This window comes from Sceloporus occidentalis, unplaced genomic scaffold, assembly GCF_023333645.1.
Source record: "Sceloporus occidentalis isolate IW3139 unplaced genomic scaffold, rSceOcc1.0.p SCAF_1, whole genome shotgun sequence".
Taxonomy (NCBI): domain Eukaryota; kingdom Metazoa; phylum Chordata; class Lepidosauria; order Squamata; family Phrynosomatidae; genus Sceloporus; species Sceloporus occidentalis.
The window spans coordinates 113,629,546-113,645,212 of NW_028316981.1; positions in this window are offsets into that span (position 1 = coordinate 113,629,546).

The window sequence follows — 15,667 nt, forward strand, 5'->3', positions numbered from 1 at the left end:
AAGAACTGTTTGGTACGCACCATTGGCACCACTTTTTGGTGAAAGGTTAGGCTCTTGATCAGCTTAACACATTAAGGGGCATGGAGTTGTGAGAGAACCTGCCTTTGGGGTAGACATGGGGGTTTTGCTTAACCTTACAAATTCGTGGGGGTTTGGGGGAGAGCACCTTATGTTTACCTTCCTAGGACTCGACTGAGGATGCGATCCAAATCTTCGGATTTACCTCGGGGTTCGGTGTTTGTGCCCAAAGGGAAGGCTGAAGAGGAAGTCTAGGATTGACACCTGGCTTCAGCTGGACCCGCACCAGGCTTTTCACTTTAATCAATTTGCTCAGAGTTTGAAGTTAAGGTTGAAGTTCAAGTGCTTAGCTTTAAATAGATTATAGGTCAAATAAATGGCCCTTTATTTATCCAATTTTCGTGTCTGGTCTCGTTATTTCATGGTTGGGTATCAAAGGACATGATGACCCTATTCTATACAGACTGGCAGTTAGAATCATACAGTCATAGAATCATAGAGTTGGAAGAGACCACAAAGGCCATCAAATCAAGCCCCCTGCCATGCAGGAACACAGAATCAAAGCATCCCCAACAGTTGGCCTGTGATGGTGACACACACTCACCCAAATCTTTCCTTATTGTTGTTGCTGGAGTGGCCAAACTCTGCCTTCTTTCCATATGGCCATCCAGCCTATTTAAAAATCTCCAAAGAAGGAGACTCCACCACACTCTGATGCAGTATGTTCTACTATCAAACATCTCTGGCCATCATGAAGTTCTTCTTGAGATTTAGGAATCTCTTTTCCTGCAGTTTGAATCCATTGCTCCATATCCTAGTCTCTAAAGCTGTGGAAAACAATCCTGTTTCCTCATCAATATGACATCCCTTCAAATATTTAAACATGATAATCACATCCCCTCTTAACCTCCTTTTCCTGAGGCTAAACATACCCAGCTCCCTAAGCCCCTGGTCATAGGGCATGGTTTCCAGGTCTTCCACCATTTTGGTTGCCCTCCTCTGGACACATTCCAGCTTCTCAATATCCTTTTTGAATTTTGTTGTTCACCACTGGACACAGTATTCCAGGTGAGGCCTGACCAAAGCAGAATATAGTGGCACTATCACTTCCCTCAATCTAGATACTATACTTCTGTTGATGCAACCAAGAATTGCATTGGCTTTCTTGGTTGCCACATTACACTGCTGACTCAGTTCAATACTTCATAGGCGTCCAAGAAAGGAAGCATGCAAAATGAACAAGGGAATGCTAACAGAGCAAATGTAAGAGTTCTAGGAGTGAACTATTTTCATTGTCTCACTCAATGAGAGTCATTTGAGGACCAAAGAAAAAATCACTGGCAGATCAGAATACTTATTTGAAGGCAATGCCAAATTTTGTGTCATCCTTCCCCACAGCTATAATCATGGAATAGTGGAAAAATCCATCAAGAAAAAAAGGAAATACTTATTTACAGAAACGATAGTTAAACTATGAAATTTTGAAATTTTCTTCTACAAGATGTAATAATGGCACCAATGTGGATAGCTTCAAAAGGAAATTAAACAAATTCACTGAGGATATTATTTTCAGTGGCTACTAGTCATGATACTGCCTCCAGTTTTAGAGGTAGTCTGCATAACAATTACTGGGAAACAAGTGTAGAAGGCTGCTCTTGCATTCATGCAATGCCTATAAGAACAGAGTGCTGGACTAGACTGATCTTTAGTCAGATCCAAAATGGTTCTTATCTTCTTGTAATGTGTTGGCCAAGGAGTTCTACATCTGATTTTTTTAAACAAATATTATGGATGAAAACATCAGCAGTGGACTCTTCTGATTCACCAGGATCAGTGCCAGCCCTGCCCTGCAGATGGGAAAAAACGTGGATGGTCCTGCCCCATATTATTCAGTGGGTAGCAACATGCACACATCCACATGCAAATGCTGGCACTTAATAATATGGGCTGTGGTGATCCACAGGTTATCCAATCCATGGGTTGCTAGCCCATTAATGTGGTAGGTCCACTGTATTATTAATTGTATGACTGCAGTTTGCTTGGTTACAAAGTAATAGACAAAAGCAGCAAATAGAACTACTTTTTGTTCTAGCAGGTGAGAATGTGTCAAGAAGAAAATTTTATAATCAGAAATCGTAATGTCATTATGTCACTTGATCTGGACACAAATATTGATTGATGCAGATACTTGGTTATATTTATTAATCCAAAAACCTGATATCTCGTTTCTTTTTAATTTTAATTTTTTCTGGGAAGGGGCAAAACTGGATCTCAAAAAGTGACATGATCATGTCAGGGGCAAAATCACTTCTGGGAACATTTAACATCTTTCATTTCCCCTGAGATTTACTAGTATACAATTAACTTGTTACATAATGGATTTATTATGCTATTAAAACACTAATTGCATTACAAATACATCCTCTTACTTCTGAAATATTTATGATCTAATAGCCTGGGTAATTACAACTCATCTGGCAAACCTAGCTGTGCAATCCTTTGCATGGGTCCTCAGAAATAGGTCCCACACTGTTCTGATGGGCTTACTCCTGCTGTAGGTAAGTGCATATAGGATTGCAGCTTTATCTATTTAGGCAAACAAGAAATAGCACGACTCTTTTATATGAGCTGGATTTAGGTGCCAGACATTAATTAAATGAAGGAAAGAAAGGGAAGTAATGCTCATTCTAGCGAAGATCTAGTAAAAATGCTGGCGGAGATTAACTAAATTACTACACTACACTCTTATGGCACTGCTATTCTAATTGAATTGCTCTGGCTACCTCTTGTTGCATTCTGGGATTTGCAGATTAAAGAGGGCCATTTAGAATTCTCAGCTAGAGAGCTCTTAGGCCTCACTGAACTACAGACCCCAGAATGCAACAGGAGGCAGCCAGAGCAGTCAAAGTGGATTAGCGGCAGTATAAGAGTGTAGTGTGGCAATGTGATAAATCTCTGCCAGTTTATGTATGCTGTAACTATAAAGAGAGTGGGAAAGCTGCTCCTTTCTCTCCATTTCACTGGCTGTACAGCAGTACCTCCTGGGTGCAGCTCAATTCCTCCTGCCTCCTCCTGATCCTCTTGGGATATATGCACAATCCATCTTCTCTTGCAATAAAAACAATATAAATATATTTATGTAGAAAAAGAAGCCTGGGAAAATTAACTTGTTGCATCTGCTTGTTCCTAGTCCCTTTGGAGTTCTCCATCTTTCAGAGGCATATCCCTTTGTTTCCTAAAGTACACCCAACAGAGCTGAAACATTGAAGATTGCGTATTTCATATTACTTGCTATTTGTATTTTTCAAGATAAATTTGATGTATGGACAGTGTGAATGTCTATGGACAGTAAGACCAAACCCTAGGCCCTAGAAGATAGGATGAGCAAAAGGTGGCTATGATATATCTCCAGATCTCATGGAAGTGATAACAACTGACAAACATAGTATTCTAGTAGCCACTGTGATGAAACGTGGTCCTCCATACATTCCAACGATTGATATGGAACTCTCTGTCCAAGATATCATCAATATATGGTTTGAGGGAACAGTTCCATGATATAAAAAGCAAACAATCATATGCAGTACTGGATGCTTTTCAGCAAATCTTCTGCCAATCTTTTATTTTAAAAAAGTTTTCTAAGTAAATCTTTTTCTGAAATAAGAGCTAGTCATCATTACTGACACCAACTGGCAGCAACCCTGTGGTCCAATTTAAACATGCAGGAAGTAGAGATATGTTGCTTTGCAGAATCCACAGTCTCTCTCAATACATGTATCTCATGGGTAGAATAAAGATTACTCTCTTTTACCTTCTGTCATTACTAGCTTCAGGAGTGGAAGGCTCTAGCTGGTATATCTAGGAAGTCTCTGATTGATTTCCCTGCTGCTTTTACTTGAGGGTTTGCTGAGATTGCACCACTTCAGCCTTCCTTGGAGAAACAGAAGATTTCTGTTTCCAATACTGCTGCCTTATAATTTGACAAACACAAATATTGCCCCATAAAGAACAATGAAATGCCACCCAGCAGAACACAAAAGCCATAACACAGACAAATGCCTTGTGTTTAATCTCTTATCTCTTCTAAAAGCCTCAAGAATGTGTTTCCGTTTCATGCTGCTGGCTCTTATTTATGAGCACAGATTGCTTAAGTGAGCAAATTCTCTAAATAGCTACAAAGCCATTATGATAAGAACAGCAAGGGGCCGGTAAAATCTTGACATTTTGGATACCTGAAAAGATGATGATGTGTTTGGTAGGTGGATCATCGCAGCAACCAAACCCTTTAGGCTGCAATCAGATGAAATTTCCAAATTCAATTTAATCAATACCAAGTTACAAAAGAGAGAGAGAGAGAGAGAGAGAGAGAGTAGTACAAGGAAGCAGAACAGTGTGATGAAGTCTATTCATCATTCAGCTCCCAACATTTACAGCTCAAGTGATTGCCCTCACTCCTGTAATTGTCCTCTTAGGTCTACAAGCAAACACCCTAAGGAAAGGAAAGAGCAGACAGAACATCGTACCATCAAACGGCTTGACTAGCATGATCAGGATGAATGGAGAAAGTGAGAACATACTTATGGGAGTGATTAACCTGGAACAGTCATAGAAGACAGAATCTGTGAAAATTATGTTTGCCCAATGCAAAACATATGTGTGTGAGAGACCAAACTACATATCATGTTCAGCATAAAGTTTTAAACTATATGTATGACTTGTTGCTCTAGATTTTCTATTTTTTAAGAAAAGGAAGCCATACAGGCATTCTGATCTGGATCAAGACAATGGAATGGGAAGAGAGTGGTTAATCTTTCTTTCTTTCTTTCTTTCTTTCTTTCTTTCTTTCTTTCTTTCTTTCTTTCAGTATTTGTATAATAAAAGGTGACAAGTACTCTTTAAGCCTCTAATCTCCCACCAGGACCACCCTCACTCATTTGGGTAGAAGATGACAGAACAAGTGTTAAACTGTCCTCCCATAACAGAGTCCTAACCTGGGGTAGAATGCAAACATATCCTGAAAGGTGTATGTTTCCAAGTATATTATGAATATTATAGAGTCTACCTGTAACCCATTGGAATGTTAGCCTAATGAACTGATACACATTAATCATTGTATCTAAAGACATACTGTACAATAGATTTTCCTCAAGATCAAATACATTATTTTTTTCCACATGCTTTTTATGATTACGTTTTATATAATTGAAAAAGCTACAATGTCCCCACAACCTTTTTATGAAGCTTATCACATGCCACTATGATATACCAGTTGCAATACATTACTGACATCTTTGGCTGGAGCTTATCGTACAATGTCATACCACACCTGGTGCTGTGCCATTGTGTGCCATGTGTGGCTCATTTGGATATAAACACTATTTCCACTTGGAATAATAATGACCCCCCCCCTCTCATTATGGTTTAGTAACCCCTTTGGGTGCAGATGTCTCATTCTGCTTCATTGTGATATGGGGAGCATAGTGGGTGCAGTGTGTGTATGGTTTCATTTCCTCTTCTTTGGAGATTGGTTTGACTGGCAGGATACCATGATTCCCAAGAGTTGCCAAAGAACCACCCTACTTTAAAAGGTTCCGAGGGGGGGGGGGGTAGTGCAATGGTACAATTCTGATGTAATCCTATTAAGGATTAATGTCCAGAGAAACCATGGATTTCAGGAAAAGCATAAAGAGTAAATAAGGAGTAAATATACAAAAGTTTAAAGAGTAACATACATAAGCAGAAAAAGGCAAGTGTTGATTTATAGGGGGGAAACTAATGAAAAATGCTTTTTGAAGTGGTGTGGTATGTGTTCATTTTTTCTGAGTCAGGCAGGGAGTGGAGGTAGTTCCATAAAAACATCATTATGTAATTGTGTGATTATGGCTTCCTGGTTGTTGTTGTTTTTAAACACCAGTCATGGAGCAGAGGTGGAACAAACAGGATCATATATATGGTATTGCCATAGTTCAAATGTGAGAAAGAAGATATAAGGCATTGAGATGCAAATGCAGTTATGGTGCCAAAGACAGCGTTGTCATTCTGCTATCCTTCTGAGCACAGGAAAAGCCTAATGTAATGACCTAAAACAACTGGCTAGCCTTATAAGCATGCTGTTCTGCAGCAGTGGTATTTTTAATCCAGATTAGGTACAGTAGAGTTGACATGAGGTTTTATGTATAAGGATTCTGGTTCTGTTATTGTTGTTAACTGCCCTCAAGTCAATCTCAACTCCTGGTGCTCCTATGGATGAGATATCTCCAAGACTCCTTATCCTTGACTGCCCTGCTAAATTCCTGAAAAGTCATGCCCATGACCTCCTTAATAGAGTCCATCCATCTAGCATGTGGCCTTCCTCTCTTTCAACTTCCCTCCACGCTTTCCTAGCATTATTGTTTTTCCCCCCAATGAATCATGCTTTCTCATGATGTGACAGCCTCAGTTTAGTTATCTTGGCTTCCAGGAAGATATCTGGCTTGATCTGTTCTAGGGCCCATTTGCTTGTCTTTGGGACTGTCAACAGAATCCTTAGCACTCTTATCCAGCACCACAACTGAAATGAATTGATATTCATCCTGTCTGCTTTACTATCCAGTTTTTGCATCCATACATAGGGAATATAATGGCTTGTACTATTCCAGCTTTTATGCTTAATTGTGTATCACTGCTCTTTAGGATCTTTTTCAATTCTTGAACAGCTGCCCTCCCCATTCTTAGTCTTCTTCTGATTTCTTGACTCCTGGTTAAAATCTCTTCATATGTTTCCTTAGAGCAGGCAAAAGGTATTAAGGTATTGGATTACCTTCCAGTTTGACCTCCAAAGAACAATGTTGGACTCCTTCATCTGAAAGACATGGTCTTTCAGCCAAAAATCTTACCTCCCAACATCTTAGGGATCATTTTGCTGATATAGGTTTGCTTGTAAACATATCTTTCTATGGCAATATAATACTTTGTTAGACTGTAGTCTGATTCAAATGCATTTTATATTTTTGGAAGCAATGTTTCTAACATAAAGCATATTACATATTATTTTCACTAGCATCTGTATTTTTGTGAGCTATATCCCTTAAACCATGTATTTTTGTAACAGGTTCTGAGTAAAGAGTTGCTTTAAAAATTTATTAAAGTGGGAATATATATCATCTTGTTTTGGTTCCTGTGTAGGTTTTGGATGTATGAACTAAACAACATAATATAAAATGTCAAATTAAAATGTGAACAAAACAACTGTCTCTGCATCTGCCACTATCAGCCCATATGTGTGCACCCAAAATTAAGAGGATTCCTGGTTTACAGCATAATTTCAGGTGGGTGACCACAGTATTTTCTTTCACTTCTTATTATCTATGTGTTCTGTAGCAGTGACTCCTATAGATTAATTATGTCCTGCCAGAAAATAGATCAAAAATATTATATGGCTGGACGTCAATTAACATCAGCAACATTCTAACATGCATTTATACTTTTTTTTTAAGATTTTGTGTTCCAGAAACAATGAAGCAAAATCCCTGCTTTCTTTCTTTAGATGTGGTTCACATCTTAAAGACTGGAATGCAATAGTACACATGTCTGCTCAAAAGTAAACTTTATCAAGGACAGTGAGACTTACTCCTGAGCATCTTGTGTGCTTCCCAATATTGTTGAATGGCAGCTCCGATCATCCTCCATAATTATGCTGGTTAAGGCTGATGGGAGAAGCAAAAATTGCACAGACCTGCTATATATACTTATAAGGGAGTAAATCCCAGTTACATATACTTCACTAAGAGTATGTTGGGTTGTAGTCTAACTTGCTTGCTTGAAGTACAAGGGATGGTTTTCCAAGCTACGACAATTGCCATATTTGCTGAACGAATTTAATATGCAATACAATCTAAAAAGAATATTTAATAAATACCAAAGTCTGTGCACACAGCAAGATATAGTAATGGTTATAGCTGCATATTTGTTCAGGATAATTGATAGAATTGTTAATTAAATATTTTTAAAGGTAATCATCTAATTCACTGTGTGAAAGAAAATGGAAGTAAGGCAGTTGCTTATTGGGCTGAACTCTTTGTAGATTTCAGCAAACACTTTCAAGAAGCCCTGCATTCTTGGGGAACTGTAGCTCTAATTAGCTAGGACATCATGACAGACTTCCTGAAATGTTGGGTGAATCTTAAATGAATAGGCTAAGCAGTAAAATCACCTATTTGTCCTGTGTCACCTAAAGCTGCCCTGTGCATAGAAATGTATTGTTGTCTCAATATTACATTTCTCTGCATGCTTCTGTTGAACAAAAGGGCAGTAATTATCAGTCAAAAAAATAAGATTGTGTTGTTTATCTGTCAACATACAAACATTACAGGAAGCTACCTTATATTTATGAATGAGACCATTGGCCCACTAGCTCAGTGAACATCAAGGGTGGGCAAAGAACGGCTGCCGGGATCACCCGGCAGCCGCATTGCCGCTGGCGGGAGCACCGACGAAGTTTGGGCCGTTTTGGGGCCTCGGCGCGCCCAGCATGCCTTGTGGGGGCATCCGAGGCCTCTGGTTGGCTGAGGGCGGGGCCGGAGGAGGGACTTCCGGTGGGGACCCCTCTAGCCAGATCGGAGGACCTATCGTTGGTCACTCCTTCTGGTCCTCCAAGGCAGCTGATTGGTGCTGCCTTGGGGGGGGGAGAAGCAACCTTGCTTGGCCCTGCCCCAATCCTGGCCTATTTAAGGCTATGCTGCACGGTGCTTGGAGCCATTTGCGCTCAGCTCCCCACCCTCCCTCCCTCGGGTTGGTGTTGCTAGTCACAACAGGGGTGGCAGCATAGGCCAGGATCTGGGTTGGATGGTCTCCAGGGCTGCGGAGCACTGGAGCGGGAGTCCTTAGGGACCTGGGTACACTGAGCGATTACGTATGGCCTTTGCGGGGGCCATTACGTTTTGTGCAACCCAGTGACTAGGGGCTGGTGGAAATACAAACAATCAGCTGGTTGCTATCCAGTGGTCCATAGCCCCTTGGTCTTCCTGACGGCAGGCCTGGTGCAGGCCTTGGGTACTGAGCAACAGGGGTGTTGGTCAATTTTGCCAGATCCTGGCCTCATGCTATGGGCCAACCCTATGCTGTTTTGCTGCTTGCAGTTAATAAAGTTGTGGCCTTTCTCCCAGCTATGCCTCTGTGTTTATTGTGGCGACACCCCTACTAGGCAATCTGGGCCCTCCAGCTGTTATTGGAATGCACCTTATATTAGCCCTACCCATTTTAGACAATGAGGAAGGACAAGGTTCTTTTTAAGTGTGTGTGTGTGTGTGTGTGTGTGTGTGTGTGTGTGTGTATTACAAGGTTTTAATTCTACTGATAGTATATCATGCAGGTTTTCAGCTATATGTGATTTTACTTTTATCTCATTTTATTCTATAAGCCACTTTGAGTCCCATTCTTGGGGGAAAAATTGGGTGTCATTGGATGTAGACTAGTGAAGTTTCTATCTTTCATTTACCTCTATTCCAATTAACAATATTTTAAACTTTTGGTGTTCCAGTGTCGAATATATCCCCAGAGCATATCAATTTTAGTGGTCCAATTCTAGGCATGTGCATTCAAATTCCAAGCAAACAGTGTGCAAATAATGGCGAACATCATCTTTTATGCTCTTTGGGTCCTGTAGGCTGCACTTACACTGCAGAAATAATCCAGGTTGACACAATTTTAACTGGCTTGACTTAATGCTATGGAATCTTGGGAATTGCACTTTATTGTGGCACCAGAGCTCTCTTGAGGAGAAAGCTAAATGTCTCACAAAACTACAAATCCCAGCATTCTATAGCATTGAGCCATGATAGTTAGGGTGGTGTCAAACTGGATTATTTCTGCAGTGGGGATGCTACCATAGAGTCAAGAATTTTAGAAAAGAACAAGAACCTTTCCTCAAACCTGAAAAGATAAATTTAAAAATAAATAAATTCTTGGGTCAAGAGGAAAAAGCAAGAGGCATGCCAATGAATGGAGTTAATCATCATTTTCCTATGTAGTTTAAATGTAAAGTATACTTTCCACTCGAATGTCATTGGACATTGGACAGCTAGGTACATTCTTTTTTTAAGTACAACTATGCCCCAATTTAATCAGCTAAAAATTGCAAAGATTCTTTTGTTCTTTTATCCACTAGAGTTAAGAAACAGGGGGTGGTTTGTTACAATTAATTTCATTTGGCACATTAGCCAGCTGATTCCATTATCTCTAATTTGCACATATGGTTGAAAGCTACATCCACATATCTGGATTCAATTTCCTTTCATATATCTCTTTATTTGTGAAAGTGCTGCATTCAGAACAATTTCATTAATTGGCCACCTTGATACAGCCTGAGCTAACATATCATTCTTTAAACTCTCTTCATGATCTCCTTTAAAGATAATTTAGTTAGTCCTCTGTCAGCTTTAAAAAAAACCCACACATAGTCATTACTGCTTCATGTATTTCAAATTTTCTTTCGTCTCTTCACACTTAACATTTAATCACCTCTGTTTTAGGAATATAGTGGTGATATTGCTCAACATCTCTGCAATATAGCCTAGGAGTGCTCAGAAGTGTACCTTTTCTAACAGTACTTCTAGTCTTTGTCTTACCAGTTGGCTAATTTCCATTTTGTTCATTGTCCTCATTGCAAGATGTCACAAATTTTGTATTTGTCTTCATTGACTAATATTGGCATGTGTCATTTAGCTGCACATTAAGTGGACTACTGTTTCTTTCTCTTCAGCCTGATACAGGTTGAAGGGGCAAAAGGTAGGTAAGAAGAGGTAGTTTAAATCTTTTTCCTCCTATCATTTTTCAGCCCAAAATATTGAAGGGGAAAATCACTTTTGGTAACTTTCTCCCCAAAATAATAGTTTAAATTCCAGGTTCTGTCCTCAGTATATTTGTGAATTTTTGTAAATTCTGAAACAAAATTCTCCCTGCCAAATTCTATACCCAACATCAAGAGAACTATGTTACACCTACCTATCCTACAGAAGCTAAAGATGAGGCACCTCAAAGAAAAACAGAAGAAGCAATAACCCTTATCCAAAGCAAATTTGACTAAATACCCAACAATTCAAATGAATGTAAAGTCAAAGGCTTTCATGGCCGGCATCCATAGTTTTTTGTGGGTTTTTCGGGCTATGTGGCCATGTTCTAGAAGAGTTTCTTACTGACGTTTCACCAGCATCTGTGGCTGGTATCTTCAGAGAATGCTTGCCTGGAAAAAGTGGGTGTATATCTACTGTGTGAGCCTGGGAATGCAGGAGTGATTTGCATGTGTATTATTCTGTGTTGATGGCTGGCCTCAGGCTGGAAGGCTAATGCAAATGAGGATTAATGTCTGCTAATTGGTGATCATTATCTGCTGGGATTTGTAGTTTGTTGTGGCACCAGAGCACTCTCCCAAAGAAGGCTAAACATCTCACAAAACTACAAATCTCATAACTCCATATCATTGAGCCATGGTAATTAAACTGAATTATTTCTTCAGTGCAGATAAGACCTCTGACAGATTTCCCACAAAGTAGGTAAGAAGACTGTCCCTTCTTGATTTAAATAAAACTTAACATCAAGCAGAAGAATAGAGACTTCTGCACTGATAGAAATTGGTTATTTAAAAAAAAAATAGCATACCCTTTGGAATTTATACTGTTTTCAGTTTATAAATTTGATGACAGACATATAGCTGTATAATAGCAAATATGTTACAAGTGTTCTTTGTGTGCTTGGGGTGGAAGTGGAACAGAATACTGTACTCTAATATGCCAGATCTATCAGGTTAGGAACATAAATTTTCTTTGAGAGTGAATAGTTTTTTATTAATAATTCTATTTTGTGACGCTTTTTACAACATGCATTCAGCTTGGAAGGAGGAATAAAACACTTGCTACCTATGAGTGATTTGACAACTTCCTACCATTATAAAGATTGTATTATTAAAATGCTTTCCCTAGAAGAGTTACTTCACATCTGAATGATTTCTTAATGCATCATGATATGAGTTTGTTTCCTTCACTTTTGACTAATGCATCTCTGATTAGGAAATAGAAATGTTGCTGTTTCAAACTCCCTGAACGCCAAATTAAATCTCTAAAACTGTGATCAGGAAATTCTGGGCACCAGTGTAGGGTCAATGGTCAGGAATTAGGGCCTAGATCAGGGTTAGGCAATCTTTTTGAGCCGGGGGCCGGGTTGCTGTCCCTCAGACAACTGGGGGGCTGAAGCCAAAAAATAAATAATTAAATAATTTTTTTTAAAAAAATAAATATATAAATAAACCAGGACAAATGTAGGACAAAATTTTCAAATGGAAGACACTTTTTTTTAAAAAAAAATGGAGGACACACGAAAAAATTTGCTGATTTTTTAAAAAATGTTAATATAAATGCATGTTTCTGAGGCTTCTATAGACAATTGCCCCCCAAAGGCCCCGGCGGCAATCGGCGGCAGGACTGGGCTGGGGCCGGTTCCAAGGCCTTGCCGGGCCGCATCCGGCCCGCGGGCCGCAGGTTGCCTACCCCTGGCCTAGATGAAGATCAGCTGAAAATAAATAAATCAAAATGCATATAAATAAGAACCATTGGGTTCAATTCATTGCTGCTGTTAATATTGTTTAATTTTAATTTTATAGCACAAACAGTGTTTCTAATGTACAAACTCTTATTTTTAAGCTCCATATCCAATGACTCTTCAATCCAAAATCTGAGAGTAGAAGTGGAACAAAAAGAGCTAAGAATGATGAATATACTGAGGTGGATGTAAGAAAATTTGTAACACACTATATATCAGGGCTGAAACATCAGAGCAGGCTTGAACAGAAGCTATAGAACAAACTGCTATTCAGACTGAAGAACAAAATAGGACTGGACAAAAAACTAGAAATCATGACCAAAAGATAACCAGAGATATCAGAATACATCAGAACTCAGAAGAGGACATGTTCTTCAAACATGCCCCAGCTGAAACAGGAAGTCTTTTATTGAGTAACCATGAAATAATGAAATCAGACAGTATTTGGTGTTAAATAAAGGCCATTTTTGTTTACCTAAAACATAGTTAAATGCTTGAGGCCTGGGACTGAGAAAACTAAGAGGGGAGGAACTTATGATACCTTCTCAGCCACCCTTGGGCAAAACACCAGACCCCAAGGGCAATCCAAAGAGCTTGGTTGCCATCTTGGATGGCCGTTTAGGAAGGCCAACCTGGAGGGCTCTTTCCCAAGCCCCACAACTTTATAAGAGAGGGTAAGCCCTCAGATCAGCCCCATTAACAGGCTCTTCCTCAAGCCCCCCCCCCCCCCTGCATCTCATGCAGTGTTGCCCATTTCCAGGGAATTCTGTTTCTGGGTAATAAAAAGCCTTTCTGGGTAATTTCCGGGTATAAATTTTTTATGGGGAATTTCATGGAATTAAACCTTTCCATTGGGTAATCCTTTCCGTTTATGGGGAATTAAACCTTCCCGCTCAGTCCTGCCCCTTTAGGCCCCCGTCCCTGTCGGATCATCCAAGAAGCTGATGGGAATCCTAGTCCTGTTCATCCGTTTGCTCATCCGAAGTAGAAGAACGTAGAACTTCACCACCACCACCACCACCCCCGCCGGCCAGGCCCTGACCGTCTGTTGTTGTCACCCACCCTATCCCTCAATCCAGTCTATCACACTCAGCAGCCTTAGCCAATTGTTGCTCACCTCCTCCTGATTGGCCAAAAATTTGCTTGCTTCCATCCATAGTAGAAGAGAGATCTTGTAGTCCCTTTGAGATTCACTGCAAGAAAGGAGCTGGCAGCAGGAGCTTTCCTAAACTTAAGTCCACTTCCTCAGGTGCATTTGGTAATAATAATAATAATAATAATAATAATAATAATAATAGTTTCCCGCCTCTCCCACGGATCAAGGCAGGATTATATCATTAAAAATGATACATAGTACAAAATACTGTACAATCAATAAAACACTAATACTGAATAACCAACATTCCTATTAGTTCTCTAAAATAACAGTTCATCAATTAGCCGACCATCAACCCCTTGGAGACTCACTACAAGAAAGGAGCTGGCAGCAGGAGCTTTCCTAGACCTAAGTCCACTTCCTCAGGTGCATTTGGATTTAATAATAATAATAATAATAATGGTGATGATAATATAGTGAGATCTTGTAGTGCCTTTGAGACTCACTGAAAGAAACAAGTTGGCAGCATGAGCTTTCCTAGACTTAAGTGTACTTCCTCAGATGCATGGGAATTGTAGTTTATTGTGGCACCACAGCTCTTTCTCACAAAACTACAATTCCCAGAATTCCCTAGCACTGAGCCAGACCAGTTAAAGCAGTCTCAAACTGGATTATTTCTGCAGTATGGATTGGACCTTGAGCTTTTTTAATAACTAAGGTCCAAAATACACTGCTGAAATAATCCAGTTTGAGACCACCTTAACTGCCCTGGCTCAGTGCTAGGGAATCCGGGGAATTGTAGTTTGTTGTGGCACCAGAGCTCTTTCTGACAGAGAAGGCTTGATGTCTCACAAAACTACAATTTCCAGGGTTCCCTAGCCCTGAGCCAGGGCAGCTAAAGCGGTCCTGAACTGGATTATTTCTGCAATGTGTCTTGGACCCAACTCAGGCTGCATCTTCACTCCAGAGACAATCCAGTTTCATACCGTTTTAACTGTCATGGCTCCATGCCATGGGATCCTGGGATATGTAGCTTGTAGCCACTTCAAAGCAGCACCTGCAAAATTTTGTGTGAAAAGAAGTAGTTTTAAATGGTTGAAGAAGCCAAATATTATTTTGTTAGTTTTGCTGCCACAGATTAAGGAGTCCTGGGAATTTAGCCTTCTCTGTCAGGGAGCTCTGGTACGCCAACCCAGGATTCCATAGCATGGAGCCATGGATGCTAAAGCAGTGTCACACTGGATTATTTCTGCAGTGTGGATGCAGCCTAAGAGTGCACCTGCATTGTAGAACTCATGCAGTTTGGTGCCACTTTGGCAGTATCTGCAATGCCAAAATGAACCAGTTTTACACTGCTTTAACTGCCATGGCCCAGTGCTATGAAATCCTGGGAATTGTAATTTGTTGTCACACCAGAGTTTGCTGACAGAGAAGGTTAAATGTCTCAGAAAACTAGAATTCCCAGGATTCCATAGCACTGAGCCAGGGCAGCTAAAGGGGTGTCAAACTGGATTATTTCTGCAGTGTGGTTGCAGTCTAACATGTTTCTATTTGGCACAAAGCTTCCTGGACCCCCTTCATGCCAAAAGTAATATCTTAAAAGTATTAGAAGGACTGAAAGATTCTTGGGTTGGTTCAGTGGTAATTTTGAGAGATGAACTAAGTTACAATTATTTTTTATTCAATTATGTTTACGTTTATTTGCAAAATATCCACCATATTAACATTATGGGGATTTTCCGGGGATTTTGACTGAGTATTCTGGAAAATATTGGGGAATTCTGGGGATTTTGGTAAAACATGCCAAGGAATATCTTCAAGGCTTGTTGGCAACACTGGTCTCATGTTCCAGAGCCCAAACCTCCACCACAAAGGGGGTGCCAAGATGTACACCAATCTCACATCTTCACTCCCAACTATTTGCCATGGACAAGAGACAAGTTTCTGCTTATTCCCTTTCCCCCACCAGGCCTACCAAAGGCT